Source organism: Plodia interpunctella, chromosome 30 (assembly GCF_027563975.2).
Source record: "Plodia interpunctella isolate USDA-ARS_2022_Savannah chromosome 30, ilPloInte3.2, whole genome shotgun sequence".
NCBI classification, from domain to species: Eukaryota; Metazoa; Arthropoda; class Insecta; order Lepidoptera; family Pyralidae; genus Plodia; species Plodia interpunctella.
In genome coordinates, this window is record NC_071323.1 from 147,697 (window position 1) to 165,090 (window position 17,394).

At 37.3% G+C, this 17,394-nt stretch overlaps 1 long non-coding RNA gene across 1 annotated transcript; it reads right to left on the minus strand.

Moving 5' to 3' along the window:
- Positions 1-5,790: 5,790 nt before the first annotated feature.
- LOC128682522 (uncharacterized) lies at positions 5,791-9,058 on the minus strand. The gene is made up of 3 exons (XR_010370317.1): positions 8,727-9,058; positions 8,087-8,240; positions 5,791-7,191 (listed from the first exon to the last, which is right to left on the minus strand). It is a non-coding gene; the product is annotated as an uncharacterized LOC128682522 (long non-coding RNA).
- Positions 9,059-17,394: the final 8,336 nt, after the last annotated feature.

Consider the following 17,394-nt stretch of genomic DNA (forward strand, 5'->3'; position numbering starts at 1 on the left):
TTCGGCGGGCCTCTCTCTCGTTCGGTGACTCATCGTAACGTTACCGGGCGTTACACTTTTTCATAAGTGACTCCCAGCCGCAACCTAATTTAAGACGTTGTCACGTCAAAAATAAAAATCTGAACAAAGCTTTTAATATAACAACACAGACATACACACCCGAAATCACATAAAAAATGGCTTATAAATATAAAAATCCTTCCTCCAAATTATTCCTCCGTCACGCGGCACAACCATAAAAATAAAAACATATGTTACGTCATTCTCCTTCTACACCCTTCTAAGAGGTCCTTAATTTTTGCCTCTGTCTCTGTCCAACGTCGTACATTCCGTCATGCCGTCTTTGTCTACACTTAAAGTAGATTTCGTATAACGTGGCTATAGCAGTGACTTCATTCAGCGTTGTCTGTACAGAATTTAGATCGAAATCGTACAGTAATATAAAGGGTGACTCTTTAAATAATCTACTTCTTCATAGTCGTATTCCTCATGGCTGAGGGTCGTGGTCATTACGTGGAATGAAACACACACAACAACTTTCTTGGCATTAGTAATGGAGTGGTTTGTCATTGCCTTCTCCATTTCACACACAAGTTAATAATCTACCAGTGTGCAGGTTTTCCTTCACCGGAAGCAAGTGGTGGTCGATGAAAACTACTATACATGAGACAGATTGGTGTACAAACTCATGTGGAGTAGAAAAACTTACGAAACTTACGCGAGTAGGATACGAACCTGAGACCTTTCGATCCACAGGCGGGCGTCTGAACCACTACACCACCACCGCTTTAAATATAGGGCACAATAAATCTTTACACATACATTAAATTGTCTACAAATCATCATTGCTCAGTCAAATCATTTATTCAGAAATTAACCTTCAGAAATTAGCACTTTTTCACGACATTTCTAACTGGCTAACGATTTATTAACTAAAAGCGAACTTCTATGTTAACTATGTCGCTGTGACGGGCCTAATTTTATATTTAACTTTTGCCCGCGGCTTCGCCCGCATTAATTTCCCACGGGAACAGTCATTTTTCCGGGATGAAGTTCCCTATGTCCTTCTCCATACCTCAAACTATATGCGTATGAAGATTAGTTCAGCAAATTAAGTGGTAACAAACAAACAAACTTACTTTCGGGTTTATAATAGTAGTTTATTAGGATAGGATTAATTTAAATATCAAAATTGTCGTGTAAACAAAGTTGAGATCGTCGCAGGCGCCGTAGCACCATTGGCAGCGTGCGCAGGCGGCACGCTACGACGCGCTACGAATTCTGCTACGGCGTAGCTACATAATGACACATATTCGTTTTCACGTTATCCATCCATAGTCCATACTAATATTGTCCAGGTTTTATATTCAGTACACTGGCCACTAATAAAAGAATAAATCAAAATGTATTCTAGATTTAAATATTTTCTCATATTGACAGATAAGATTGCCGCCGATGGTTTTTAATATGTAAAATTAAGATTTGTCATTTTGGAAGTTCAATATAATTATTTCCATTACCACTACACGCTAGTTTTAATTTATTATAGACCAACTATTTAAACAAATATTATTGTGGGAAATGGAACGGAGTGAGTGAGAGAGAGGGATGTAGGAGTGAAGGGGACGGAAGTGGAAATAGAATGATGGCGGATTCGGGCGAAAGCGCTAACACTCAATGGTACGGTGTGTTCGTCTTCAAATAAAAAGTACTGCCTAATTGGATTTTTACTCTGAGCCTCCGTCCCACATTATAATTTTAGTAGACGTTGCCCGGGGCTTCGCTCACGTGGAAATTTTGAGATAAAATATAGCCTATAGCAATCCTGGACAATGTACCTTTCTAATGGTGAAATAATTCTTGAAATCGGTTCGGTAGTTTCGGAGATTACCCGCCTCAAACATACAAACTCACAAACATTCTTTATAATAATAGTAATTAAGTAATTATATTCGTAGAAAAAGAGATTTGTTTTTATCTTTTTATTATAATGAATTAATTCTAAAACTTTTTGAAGATTTTGATGGAAATTGGCACAGAGATAGACGATACCTTCAGGAGTGACGTAGACAACTTTTTTTATTTGGTTTTATCCGAGCGAAGCCGGGGCGAGCAGCTAGCTGATCTATAACACGATCGCACAAAAAAAGCGTTTCTTTCTCCGTATTGATGTTTGTATGCTGTTTAATGTATGGGAGTTTATTGTTGAGATATTTTTCATCTTTTCGCTTAGAAATTTGAAATATGTGATGGTAGCGCTAACGTCTGGCCAACTGCAGCGCCTTGAGAAACTGCTTGTCGCTCCGCGCACGGCAGCTCGTGTTTAACTTCAAGTAATTTACGATATTTATTCCGAATTTCATCAAAACCCGCCCAGAGGTTTAGCCGTGACATCGTGATAAACAGACAGACAGACAGACTTTCGCATATACATAGGTATATTAAGTATTTTAGATAAAATTATGGATTAAGTTGACCTTCAAATTACGGGTATAAGTTATATGAAATCAATCATCACACAAAATTACCCATTCCATATCTCTTTGAATTAAACTTTATTTAGGTATACATTCACACCATAGTATTATGGGTGAACTTTTCCTTTCAATCAATTTAAATATCGGTGCAGACCGAATGCGCAATGGCAGCGGACGACGCGTCTACGCATTGCTAACCTTACCTCCGTATTATATTGTAATTATTAAGACATATAATTTGCCTTCTTGTCCCATCGTCTGCGGTCGGCGCAAAATGTCTGTTCCCTCGACAATTCTCTGTCTTTTGCCATATTTGGATCCACCCCCAGCACCCTCACATCCTCCCTGACACAATCCATCCATCTCTTCCTAGGCCTTCCTCATAGGTCGTCCTCAGTAAATGATTCTCTTCTCTCCTCATCGCGTGTCCAAACCAACCGAGTCTATTACCTCTAATTTTATCATTTATGGGCGCAACTATCAAACTTCCTCTGATATAAATATTATAATTAAAAAGCTACAAAATACACGCAACAACGACAACCTCGACAAACCTTGACGACCTCGGTGGCGCAGTGGTAAAGTGCTTGCCGCTGAACCGAGAGGTCCCGGGTTCGATCCCCGGTCGGGTCATGATGGAAAATTATCTTTTTCCGAGTCTTGGATGTTTATATATATATATATGTATTTGTTATAAAATATAGTATCATTGAGTTAGTATCCCGTAACACAAGTCTCGAACTTACTTTGGGGCTAGCTCAATCTGTGTGATTTGTCCTAATATATTTATTATTTATATATTTATTTACAAGCAACAAGTCTCCAGCGTGACCCCGGCATTACACAGACACCATAGATTAACGTATAGTGCAGATTGATGTCCGAATGTGGAATACAAATGTATGGAGTCGACTTCGATATAAAAATTTTGACGGGTCTACTAAAGATATTTTTGAAGAATAAAGTTACTTTGTAATTGGTTTCCTATTTGTACAAAATACATGAGTCGCAGATCGGTATACAAACTCATGTGTCAAGACACGAGTAAGATTCGAACCTGGGAGCATTCGATCACAATATACAACCGGCTTAACCACTAGATCATCGATCGCTACAACGTCATAACATTTCAAGTATCTTTTTTTACTTTTAAAAGAAGTTTCAACGCGTCTCATCGAGACAACTGGTGATCCGAGATCACGTATTTTCTTTGCTCAGCATATGAGTCTGGCAGTACAGCGATGAAATGCTGCCAGTATTCTGGGCACATACCCTCGGTGCGGCGCGTTTGAGGAGGTTTTTTATTTGTAATAATTTTAGTACCTACATAATATACCTAGCTTGTAATATTTATTATTGTATTCGAATACGTGCCTGTCTTAGCTTTGTATAATACATATATTTAACAATCTTTTCGACTAAGTTTCTAATATTGTGTTGTAAAGGGTGTTGTGAATTTAATATAATTTAGAATATTTATTGTTGAATTACGCATGAGATAATAAATTCCTAAAGTATCTTTTTTAAAATATTTAACATTCGCAATCCACTCCGTAGTTTCCATAGTCCATTTCATCATCCCTAAGGGTCTCTTGAGTGTTAGACAGAGAGGCCTGGAGCTACGAGAGGGACAGAGACAGACTATAGGCGTCATACAGATGAGATGAAATTTCATACGCACTATGTACAGTAAAGATAGCTTTGGCTAAGGAATTAACCGTTTGCTATCGCATTTCCTTGGTTGTATTCTGGGTTGCGGGGCCACGAAGACCGGTGTCAGATATGTAAAAAAGAAACTGAGCGTCTTACCCACATTTAAGTACATAAACATAAAGGTAAATATATTTTTGTGTAAGTTAATTTGTGTTTTTAATCACATCGATATATGTAATATATATTATAATCAGCACTCGGATCACAATCATAACCTGTTTTGATATACCTTTTGACTATGTACATTATGTACTTTTATATATTATTAGAAAAAAAAACATTGTAAGAAACAATAATGGTAAGCCGATCTGGCATGATAGGGACCAACACTGTTCAAATGAGTTTCTTTCGGCATTTCTTCTCAGCAGTGGTCGTTCCGAAATGCCGCCAGTAATTTGTAGCTTGTGAGAAATAACTAGATATAAAAATTAACGAGAGAAAGTGCCTGTGAAGGTCTAATTTCTGAATAATTTCAATTTGAAAGGCTTGTAAAATGTTATAGTATCGTCATTAATGTTAGCTCTCCCAACTAATATTATAAAAGCGAAACTAAGTTTTTTTTTACAGACCAATAACAATTTTGTCGTTGGTCTGTGGTTTGTTTGTTTGTTACCTCTTCACGCGTTATCTACTCAACCAAATTTCGCACATAAAGAGTACGAATGACATAGGGTACCTTTCATCCCGGAAAGGACTATTGTTCCCGTGTGATTTGCTAAAAACCTGTATTTCTAGTATAGATGGCGCTGTAATGAAATGAAATACTAATAAACTTTGCAATAAAACCACTAGATGGCGCTGTGTGTATTATAAATGCGCTGTGGATATTTTATTCAAACTATCACAATCTCATTTTAATACGAAGAAAAACCGCGGGTAAACAGCTAGTATCGTAATCGATTCCCGTCGCCTAGCAACCCACGTGACTTCGCTTGTATTGGACCAATTTTATACTCCGCTAGAGAAAAGTTGGTTGTGCAGTTTCTTCCACCTTTATATACTTAATAAATGTTGTCCGCGATTCCGTCCGCGGCTAAAAGTAGCCTGTGTCACTCTCCAGTTCTCCAACTACGTCCACATTAAAAATTGCCTCATTCCAATGCTCCGTTTTGACGTAAAGGAACAGACAAACACACGTCCACATATTGTTTTCTTGAATATGCTATTACAAGCTTTTATTTAGTTCCACCTGTCCCGTTGTCTGTATGTAATCAAATCTTGCAAGTTAGATTTCTCCCACTTCCAGTTGTCATACACAGTTGAAATTTCCCACGTCGATAAGCTCTCAAGGAGGGCACTCCTGAACGGTTTACAGAACGGGAATGGGTTTTTTGTCAGGCATTAATTGCCACAAGATCTCTCTACGACAATAATAAACTGTCCACCAGTGTGCAGGTTTCCGCACTATGTTTTCCTTCACAGGAAGCAAGTGGTGCTCTATGAACACTCTTATACTGTATCAGATTGGTATACACACTTTTGTGGCACGAGTAGGATCTAACCTGGGACTTCGTTTAAAACTTAATTCCATAAGAATCGAAAGTTTCTTCTCCATTTAAATTGTTAAAATCAAAGGCATTGTGAATTAAAACATGGGTATTAAAATCACATTTATTCAGTAATAACACAAAACAGATAATAAAAACAACAACAAACAATAATCAATTTATATTAAAGAAATTATAATAAATTATATAAATTTATAATAAACATGATATGTTATGTTTATTATTTAAATATATATCGTGTAAGAAAAAAGTAAAATCAAATTGTTTATAAAAAATCTTGCATTGTGTGTAGTACAAAGTTTAGAAAGTTTCCAGTTTCTTCTTCTCAGTCTTTTATTGTGATTTTATCCGCTTCCCGTGTAAATCTATAATAAACTATACACTTAAACCTTCCTCAGAAATCACGTTATCTATTAAAATACCTTGCATCAAAATCCCATGCGTAGTTTTAAAGATACAAGATATTATGCAAAAGTAAACCGAAATTTTGTACTAGTATTTGTATACAGATAAGAATCTCACCTTTCCACACCCAGACGTTCGTCCAGAAGTAGTATTGTCTATGGAAGAGATTTTTTTTCCAGGAGTCTGTTACGAGTATGTGTATACTCGTAACAGACTCCTGGGAAGAAACATAGTTCCATATAAAAATCGATTTTCTGAATTCAACGCCACGTAATGCCAGCTACACACACACATAGGTACTATCGCTGGCGCGGTCTCTATATATTTATGGCGATATATATATTTATTTCTTCTCTATATATTTATTTATTATATATTTATGGCGATATCTAAACACAACCATATAATTATAGGTACGTAGCGCTACGGATAGATGGCGCTACAGTCGAATCATGGTCGAACAGACAAATATAGAACGCGCAAGTGAAGTTTTCATACATGTAAATTGTAAGTGTCATTTTATCTTATTTTAATCCGATGTCATTTTATGATTTTTTAAATATCCTATTATTAACATACCTGACAATTAGATAAATTATGTAGACACTTTATAGAATAAATTATAGTATAAATATTATGTAACTTCAGTTGTAAAACCTATGACAAAAATTTCGTATGCCTTATGGCGGGACATAGAGAAGCTCATTCCAATGTATTATACCTATTATGTAACCTGTGTTCACGAAATAAACAAATTGAATTGAATTGAATTGAACATTTGTATGTTGTTGACAACGGCCAAATAGGCTTGTTCTAAACCATTATGTGGATATTGTATTGTCTACCCTATTTAAGCAAATAAAATTATTTGACTAGAAATTGTATGAATAAATACGACCTCCGACATAACACCGCGCGGTTCACCGTGCGTCACACCTGGCGGGAAGATCTTCCCTTTGTGGCGGTCGAGCTATAATCTCGTTTCCGCTACATATTGTCATTGTTTAGCAAGGCTAGTAAACTCTCAATGGAAATGATTACGAATTTTGTATAAAAACTCGTGATCACAGAACCACATCCAGAGTTTCCTGAAACAATCAACATTTTTTGTAAACAAATATCTCATTTGGTATATTGACGACCTACAGTGGAGGTCCCAGGTTCGATCCCCGATCTTTTCAAGATGGAAAATGATCTTTTTCACATTGACCTGGGTCTTCGATGTAGTCCACTCTTATTATCGTCAACATCTCAGGTTCTAAGCAACCTATCGCGATGAAACCTATATCAAAATTTAACTTAGACCATCCGCTATATAACTATGAAAGCTGCATTCAATTCTATTTAGTAGATTTTGCGTGATGCGCGATCAAACCTACAGACAGACGAACATTCAAAAAAAATATTTTGGCCACTATTAATCCCATAAAGACTCCATAATTATTTTTCTTTAACATGTCCTATGTACAGACATAGTTCACTTACAGTTTTATTATATGTAAATTCTTGACGACCTCAGTGGCGCAGTAGTAAAGTGCTTACCTCTGAACCGAGAGGTCCTGGGTTCGATCCCCGGTCGGGTAATGATGGAAAATGATCTTTTTCTGATTGGCCCGGGTCTTGGATGTTTATCTATGTATGTATTTGTTATAAAATATAGTATCGTTGAGTTAGTATCCCATAACACAAGTCTCGAACTTACTTTGGGGCTAGCTCAATCTGTGTGATTTGTCTTAATTATATTTATATTTATTCTAGCGGCCCGTCCCGGCTTCGCTCGGGTAAAATCATAATAAATTATACCCCTAAACCTTCCTCAGGAACCACACTTTGGTGAAAACCAAAATTGGTGAAAACCGCATGAAAATCCGCGCAATAGTTTTTGAGTTTATAGCGAACAGAAAGACGCGGGTTTGTTTTATAATATATAAGGATAATAAAACTGTAAGATAGTTTTTTTTTTAAATAGTTTTCTCCACTTACTCGTATGATTCAGCTGCAACCTGAGCATGGGGGCCTTCGCGGCGTCTGGATCATACTTCTGATCGGTTTTGAGTCGGATCCAGTCGTCCTCCTCGTAGACCAGCATCTGGTAAACGCGCGGTCGCGGCGCCGACGGCATGTGGTATCCGTGAAACTAAAATATTGCACGGTTCCCTATTTTTATGCATACAATTTTGTCATAATTTATTACAGCCGTTCAAAAGTTGTAGCGAAATTAATAGTGAAAGTCGGGGCTTTTTAATTTGTCTAACAAATAAATTTGTATTATTTTCTATAACGGCTCGCTTATTTATTCATTCGTTCAGAATACCGCTTTGTCCAAAAAAAATCTGGCAACGCTGATAGCGGACTTATTTTAAGATGGAACTACACGACCAAATCAAACTTCGCGGAGCCACATACCCTTAATGCAACCGGAAACAAGAAAGACCATGTTATTCATAAAAAAGTTAAAACAGCTAAGCTGAAATAAGTTTTGTCACGTTCACACTTTGTAATATTCGAAATTGTCGGAGAGAGACAAAACATATTTTAGCTGTTTAATGCATGGAATTAATAGGTACTCCGTTGTACCTACTAATTCCATGGATTATAACGAATAACAGGAAGAGAGACTAACCAAGAATTTGTTGTCGGCGAGACGGAAACCCGGCATTTGATCGCCGTCAATATCAGCGTACAGACCGTATGATCTCGGCAGGTCGTTGTCACATACCAACGTGAATTTTATCTTAATAAAATATTTATCTGTAACATCTTCATAAATGTAGTGATCCGAACTAAATATTGGATCTTTTAGTCGCGGGTTTACGCAGTATGTGGCCATCGCATTCCCGACAAGTGCAATTGTAAATAACGTTGACAATTTTTTCATTTCATTCATAATTACGTCATTTAATTAAAAAAATCGTTTGGAACGTATCAACTGAACACATTGTGCATGTCTCTATAACAAAATTGATGATAAAATGACAGTTGTCATAAAATTAGATCAAAGACAATCAAAACCAAAAGCAACTGTTTGGTTCGTTGCGGGGGACGAGTTAAATCACCAATTGGTGACAAATGCTATCAGCACACAGTTTAATCGACCTTTAGATATGCAGGGAGGGACACATACCTACCTAAATGCTTAACATGGAATTAGTAGATACTCCGTTGTACAAAGTACTTACTAAATCCATGATGCTTACAAACAGCAACGAACTTTTTTTTTATACGTGTGAAAAGATTCTCGTCGGCGCAGTCTCGACCTCGGTGGCGCAGTGGTAAAGTGCTTGCCTCTGAACCGAGAGGTCACGGGTTCAATCCCCGGTCGGGTCATGATGGAAAATGTTTTTTTCCGATTGGCACGGGTCTTGGATGTTTATATGTATTTGTATATATGTATTTGTTATAAAATATAGAATCGTTGAGTTAGTATCCCATAACACAAGCTAAAGCAGCCCGAGCTAAAGTATGTTTTGTCTCGTTCTGACAATGTCAAATTTTATAAAGTGTCTATCTTTTTGTCTATCTGTCTGTAACGACCAATAGTCGCGTAGAGATTGATTTTTATCAGCAATTCTGGCTGACATCAACCAACCTTGAAATATGAAATGTAGTGTTATCCTAGCAGCTGCCAAGTGTGTCCCACAAGGTATGGATCGAGTTAGATAGTGACCCTGTAAAGCGGGAATCACACACCACATTCTATATAGAACTGAGTGCCGGATTCGATGCCCGGTCAGGTCAAAAAAGAAAATGATAATTTTCAAATTTGCCTGGGTCTTGAATTTTTATCTATTATGAATATGTTTTAGAATACTAGCTGCGCCCCGGGGCTCCGATCCCGTCGGAATTTCAGGATAAAAAGTTATATTCCACACAATTTTGTAATTATGTTCTACCCCTTACCAAATTTCATAACAATCCGTCCAGTAGATTTCGCGTGAATGAGTACCAAACATACACACATACATCCTCACAAACTTTCGCATATCGTTCGAGTTAGGTATCCCATAACACAAATCTCGAACTCACTTTGGCGCTAGCTCGATCAATAACAATAAGAATGTCTTTATTTGCATTGAATGGCTACAAACAGTCTTAATTTACGAATTCAGTTCTAATCATTCAGCCTGTGAGGGCTTACAAATATAAAAAATAATTTCCATATCACACATTAACATTTAAAAAAGCATTTATATTCTAGTAATAAGTTAGTATTGTTCAATTTATGTCAAAATCCAAGTAGATTTATGACAATTTAGTATTTAAAAATTCCTGAACACTAAAAACATTTAACAGTCAATAAAGCATAAAGTAATCTTCTTCATACAAATATTATATAACTACAATGGCAGTTTATGCGCGCGCATTTAGTCCGTATTGTCGGAAACAATAAATACATATTTATTTAATGCCATTCTAAATTTCATTCCCATCTTTAACAGCTGAAAAGATCTGTTTATCGTTATCAGTAAGATGTGACGGTAAAACCTTTAACAGGTCGAAAAGGTTATCTAAAACAATACTCCTTCCTAACCTCTTTATGAAATAATTTATTCCCATTTCAATGTAAATTTGTCCGCCATTTCCCTTTGCATTTTCTTACAATGCAAAATCTATCTTATTTAACTTGTATTACATTTCAAAATGCCTTGACAGTGAAATTGACCGTAGATAATATAGAAAATGGAACTTTTTCAGGCTTAATTTACGGCTGAACATCGATTGCCACTGATATTGAGATGTTAATAGTGAATGAGTGATATAAGATGGACCTTAAAGCAAGGACTGTAAGGTTGGATTTTGAATGAAGGTTTTTTGAATTGTTGTAAAGGGCGAGTATGATTTTCGCAAAATCTGGGACACTTGAATATTTGTTTTGAAGTTTGGTTACCTATGTAGTCAGATATTCGATTGACCGGAAAATATCCCTTTCTGAGATAAGTCCTCCATTGTTCATTCTTTCATACACTGTAATCATGTAATTTTTTATAAATGTATTGTACAATGAATGGTGCGCGGCAGCTCCAATCGTCCTGGCCATGATTGCTGGTAGGACGGATTGTCCCTATTTGCAACATTTTGCTGTGACAGGCATAGAGGGTGCAAATCCGAGAGACAATTTTAATTGTGGGTTCTTATATATTTTATTGTAATTTATTTATTGTTAATTTTAATCCTACTCAAGCGACTGACATTTGATATTTGTATTTTGATAATTTTATGGGTCTTTGTTACCTGCAATAAATTAATTTTATTTTATTAAGATATTACGAACAAACAACTTCCAACAGAAGAACGACAAATTTTGAAGTTCCATGCTATATATTTGTTTGGGGGACAATGTTTTGTCAGCTTCTATTGGGGATTGGATGGTTACCGACTCAGTATCTGCTTATCTGCTCACAAAATTTCTGCAATATAATATAAAAAATACTCTGATTAGGCTTAAAAAATGAAATGGTCAGCGAAGTTTTCGAATTAGTGGTTAAGATCTTTATTTTCTGAAATCAATTTAAATTTCACAGATAAATCGGATTCTAGTATACAACGTCGATGTGAGCATTGAACACACGAACATTTGATAAAAAAAATACTGTCCGTAGATGCTTAGAATTTAATCCCGAACACCTTCTAAAGCACGGACACCCTAACAAAAGAATTCGACCGCCGTCAGACATTTAATAAAGTCGGCCGGAGTCGCGGCACGCGCTCGCCGCGACGCGACGCGAGCCCGCACTAAATATGACGAATATTTGAAAATACTATATAATTGAAATCTATTTTTAGGATTCCCTACAGAAAGAAGTTAAAATCGAATCCTTATAGGGGTCATTTCGTCACCTGTCTGACAGGTTGACAATGCTTTTTTTTCAGGAATGTATTATGTTGTCATCAAGTACCTATATCAAATCGACGGATATAAGAAAATTACAACAATGTAATCTAAATATATAAAAGAACAAACTGAATGACTGACTGACTGACATATCAACGTACAGCCTAAGCCGCTGGGTCTAGAAACTTCCAATTTGGCACGTAGGTTCACTAAGAAAGGGTGCACTAAGAAAGGATTTTTCAAAATTCACCCTCTAAAGGGGGTTCAAAGTTCGTATGGGGAAACCAGATTAGTTAATTTGTTTTGTATGAAACTTTACAGGATTACTTCTATATATAAATGAGTAAATACGGGTCTGCGGTTTTTTCAAAAATTTACCCCTAAATGGGGGAAAAGGGGCTAATAAAGTCAAATATCAACATGGGTATTGTTTGTACGGTTTTTCGGGTCGCTGATTACGAATAACACAACGTATTTGAAATCTAACGTGGTGGAAGTGAAATACCATCATCCCTATTAGGGTGGAATGGGGTTGTTATGATTATTTGAAAGCCTGGGTGTTCGTCAGTGCAAACGTCCATTTTACAGCAGACGAGGTGGCCCTTCGAGGTCAATTCTCCAAGGCCAATAAGACCCTGCTAGACGTTTTTCTATATAGAAACCTATTTTACACGACTTTATCTCTTACGGTGTAGACAGAGCAAAGACACATCACGCGGGCGAAGCCGCGGGCAACATCTGTTTGTCGCTAGGCTATATCTCATGAACCGCGACAGCTAAATAGTTGAATTTACTTATTACTTTTTATAGTAATTAACAGTAATAGTAAATACAAAAAATGTTTAACATGTTGTAACATGTGTTTTAAATGTTAATAAAAAACTGGGACGTAAAACGTCATGGAAAATGGGACGGCACGCGTTGCTTCTGCAACACGTGCCGTCCCCCGTGTGGAGCGGGAGTGGGATTCGGGGCGGGAAATGGGAAGGAGACACATTGCGAGAAACATGATGGCACATAATATTTAGGAAACGGTACGGGATATCTACAATACTACATTACATAGCAGGAAACGGACAAGTTGGGCAAGTTTGCGGGACGAGACACGCAGCGGGAAACGGGAAAAGATGAGAAAAAATGCGAATTTAAACCAGTCTTACAGAGTACGCGATAAAATTACTGAGATTTTGCTATGAAATACACGCGGGCGAAGCCGCAGGCAAAAGCTAGTATTCTTATATATTTGGTCAAATCTCACGTATCTTTTATATTTAAGTGGGACCTTTCGGGTCGTGTTACAACGAACCGTGGTCACCGAGCGACTGTGTACAGTCAACAGCACATCGACCTACCCAAATTCATTCAACTGACGACTTCGGTGGCGAAATGGTAAAGTGCTTGCCACTGAACCTAGAGGTCCCGGGTTCGATCCCCGGTCGGGTCATGATGGAAAATGATCTTTTTCTGATTGGCCCGGGTCTTGGATGTTTATCTATATATGTATTTGTTATAAAATATAGTATCGTTGAGTTAGTATCCCGTAACACAAGTCTCGAACTTAGGGCTAGCTCAATCTGTGTGATTTGTCCTAATATATTTATTTATTTATTATTTATTGCACTTCCGCTGCAAAAGATATGACCATTCATGTCGCTTTTTTTTATTTCCCATTGATTGATTGAATTGGCTTCGCCCGCGTGATTTCCCACGGAAGCTAGTTTTTTCCAGGACAAAAGGTACCCTTTTCCGTACTTCAATCAAACTATATGTATGCAAAATTTCAAAAAGATTGGTTGAGTATTATCTATATTTATTACTCTTGAGCGTGAAGAGGCAACAAACTTACTTTCGCATTTGTATTATTAGTAAAGAGTAACCAGCCTTTACTAATATTACATTAATAAAGGGTGGTTACCCTTTACTAATTCGAAATTTACTTTAGAATTCGAAAACAAGACCAAGAAGTTCAGGTCGGTTGACCATCAGTGTACAACTACATAGACAGCAAAGGCAAGTAAGCGTGGGGTACCAGGCGAACATGACGAAGCGAGGTTCACGCCAGCGCCAGATAAATGAGAGAATTCAATTTGCGCCCCCCTAAGCCGCCTGTTGAGCGAGCCGGAAGGTTCACATGGAATTTCTCAAGTCTAATTTCATAGAAATAGAACTTCCCACAGATTTATGAACGAGCGGGAAGTGCTGGTTTGGATTTTAACTTCTCACCATCGAATCGATTGGAAATGAGGCACAGCGAACCAATCACATTGCGCCATTGTGACGCAACGACAGCCACACTGCAAAGTCATTGGTTCGCTCCGTCACACACCGAATCGATTCGATGGTGAGAAGTGAAAATATAAACTCACACTTCACCCTCAAATCTAATCTTCTGAACTATCACTACATGTCGATGATTGTTGATGGAAGACGGCTTAGATCCCTTTGCCTTTCCACATGGATAAACGAAACAAAAAAAATGGCGATGGAAGTAAAAAAAAAACATTTTTAACACACGTAATGACAAAGACTTGGCTGTATGGGCTAGTAACCTTTGCCTCCTCAATAAAACGAGGGAATAAACCAAAAAAAAAACGTAATGACAGTTGAAAAATATACCGCGCTTTTGATTTTCACTTACGTGACGCATTTTTATTTCATCCTAATAATTTTCGCATTTATGTCAAATCAAGATGACACAACACTACTTACAATAAAAAAAAAAGACGCTTCCCTCTCTCTTATTAAAAAACTCGAATATACATAGAACATAGGTAGATATGCTATTTTGATGCGAGTTATTTTTAATAGATAACAGTAATTCAAGAGGAAGATTTTAGTGTATAATATTAGTAGTAGATGGTTTCTCAACAAGCTAAACTGTCGCCCTGGAGTCTAGGGCTTTCTCTTAGATAAATAAATAAATAAATAAATATATTAGGACAAATCACACAGATTGTGCTAGCCCCAAAGTAAGTTCGAGACTTGTGTTATGGGATACTAACTCAACGATACCATATTTTATAACAAATACATATATAGATAAACATCCAAGACCCGGGCCAATCAGAAAAAGATCATTTTCCATCATGACCCGACCGGGGTTCGAACCCGGGTCCTCTCGGTTCAGTGGCAAGAACTTTACCACTACGCCACCGAGATCGTCGAAGATCACTTAAACATTCTGTATTAATATAGTTTGCCTTGCTGACTCCAGTCCTTACTTCTTTATACTGTTATACTTATACCTTTATTGTTGTGGTGTACTCTTCTTAGAGAAATTCAAACCTGACAAGTAAAAAATTCCCGACTTTCAATATTCATTTCGCTACAACTTTCGAACGGCCGAACAGATTTTCATGAAACACGGCTAAGAACACTCGGGATAAAATTATCTGTGACGCAATAAAAAGTAAACGAAAATCGGTTCATCCGTTTGGGAGCTAAGATCCCACAGACAGATACACAGACAGGCACGTTAAACTTATAACACCCCTTTTTGCGTCGGGCGTTAAAAACAAATGCAAACTACATGTGAACCGAGCTAGAAGACGTGCCGGGCGTTATCCTTATTCTTACGCAAAGATTAACGTAAAAACTTTGTTAAACTGTGCAGAATGGACAAATATTTTTGAGTTTTTATAACACAGATCTGCCTGCTATAGTCTATGTTCGTCTTCGTGGGTCATTAACTATGTCTATTCCAAATTTCATCAAAATAGGCCCAGCGGCTGGGAATTAAAAGCGTGACAGACACGACCCAGTGGATGAGCTTAACCACTGGGTCGTGTCTGTCACGCTTTTAACATGCACGCACGCCTGTGATCGACAAGCCCCAGGTTCGAATCCTATTCACATGAGTTTGTACACCAAACTGACTCGTGTACAGTAGTTTTCATAGACCACCACTTGCTTCCGGTGAAGGAAAACATCGTGAGGAAACCTGCACACCGGTTGATAATTTATCACCTAGTGTGTGAAATGGAGAAGGCAATGGTATACCACTCCATTATTGCCGGGAAAGTTGTGTGTGTTTCATTCCACTTAATGACCGCCATCCCCAGCCATGAGGAATACGACTGTAAGAAAAAAATTGATAAATAATATACAAGCTATGTTCATTTAATAGGGCAATTGATATAAAATGATATGACATTTGATACACGGGAAGAATATAACCTGAAATAAAACATCGGGTACTTTTATCCCGAAATTCCCACGGGAGCGAAGCCCTGTGGCGCAGCTAGTATATACTAGCTATAAATGAAAAGAAAACAATATTTTAAATTTAGACCTTCTATACATTTTATATAATATTTGTGTATTCTCCGCAGCCAGTGAGATGTCTCCCACTCAATTATCATGCCATTATTGTGTGGAAGGAATTTTATCAAACATACGAATGCTGGCGGCGAAGGCGAGAATATAGAATTTTTATTCTTATCAATACAATACAAGATCTTTTATTGTACAGTCAACAGCACACCAAGTTACCGGCATGAACCTTTGACTTTGTAATTTTGTTACGATTTTACGTCCACCGCACAATATTGTTAATTTAGATTTAATTTATTTTGTTATTTTGTTGCTACTGGCCGTGCGTTGTACTCGTGGCTCCCAGCGGAAGACCAGCGTTGCTTACCTCGCGCGGGGTACACAACATGTGCTGAGCTGGGTCCTTTTCAAATTGCAAGCACAATGTCAAGTTTTTTTTCATTTAATTACCTAGTTTTATTTATTATACTATATTTTGCCCGCGGCTTCGCCCGCGTGAATTTCACAGCAAAATGTTAGTAATTTTATTATCGCGTATTTACCGGGATGAAATGTATCTAATTTTCCTACATGACCCTCCACATTTTCCGGGATAAAATATCTGTAAGATGTTAAACCCGGGATTCTGAGGCATTTTTGATTCATAATTAGTTTTTCAATTATCCTACGGGATACTGACCATTTACCGGGATGAAATGTGTCTAAGATGTTATCCCGGTATGTAAGGTACCTACATACCAAATTTCAAGCAAATCGCTCCAGTAGATTTCGAGTGATGCGCGTTCAGACAGATAGACAGAAAAAAAATTCCAAAACTATATTTTCGTCATCTATATCAGTAACTAAGTATATTCCATGAAGAATTAAAAAAATATATCCAATGTACAAATTTGGCCTTTCTTCAATTATATGTATGTGTTTTGTCTTTGTTTTTTCAATAAATCAATTTGAATTTGAACCTCTATGGCGCGGTAATAACGGCGAGTTTGCTATTAATTCGGGTAGGTTGGTGTGCTGTTGACTGTACGCTAGCCCAGTCCGGCTTCGCTCGGATGAAAACATAGGTTAAATCATACATCCCAAAGCTTCATCAGGAATCACACTATCTTTTCGTGAAAACCGCAAGAAATTCCGTGCTACTAATTTTTTGAGTTTATCTCGAACAGACAGACAGACAGACGCGGTA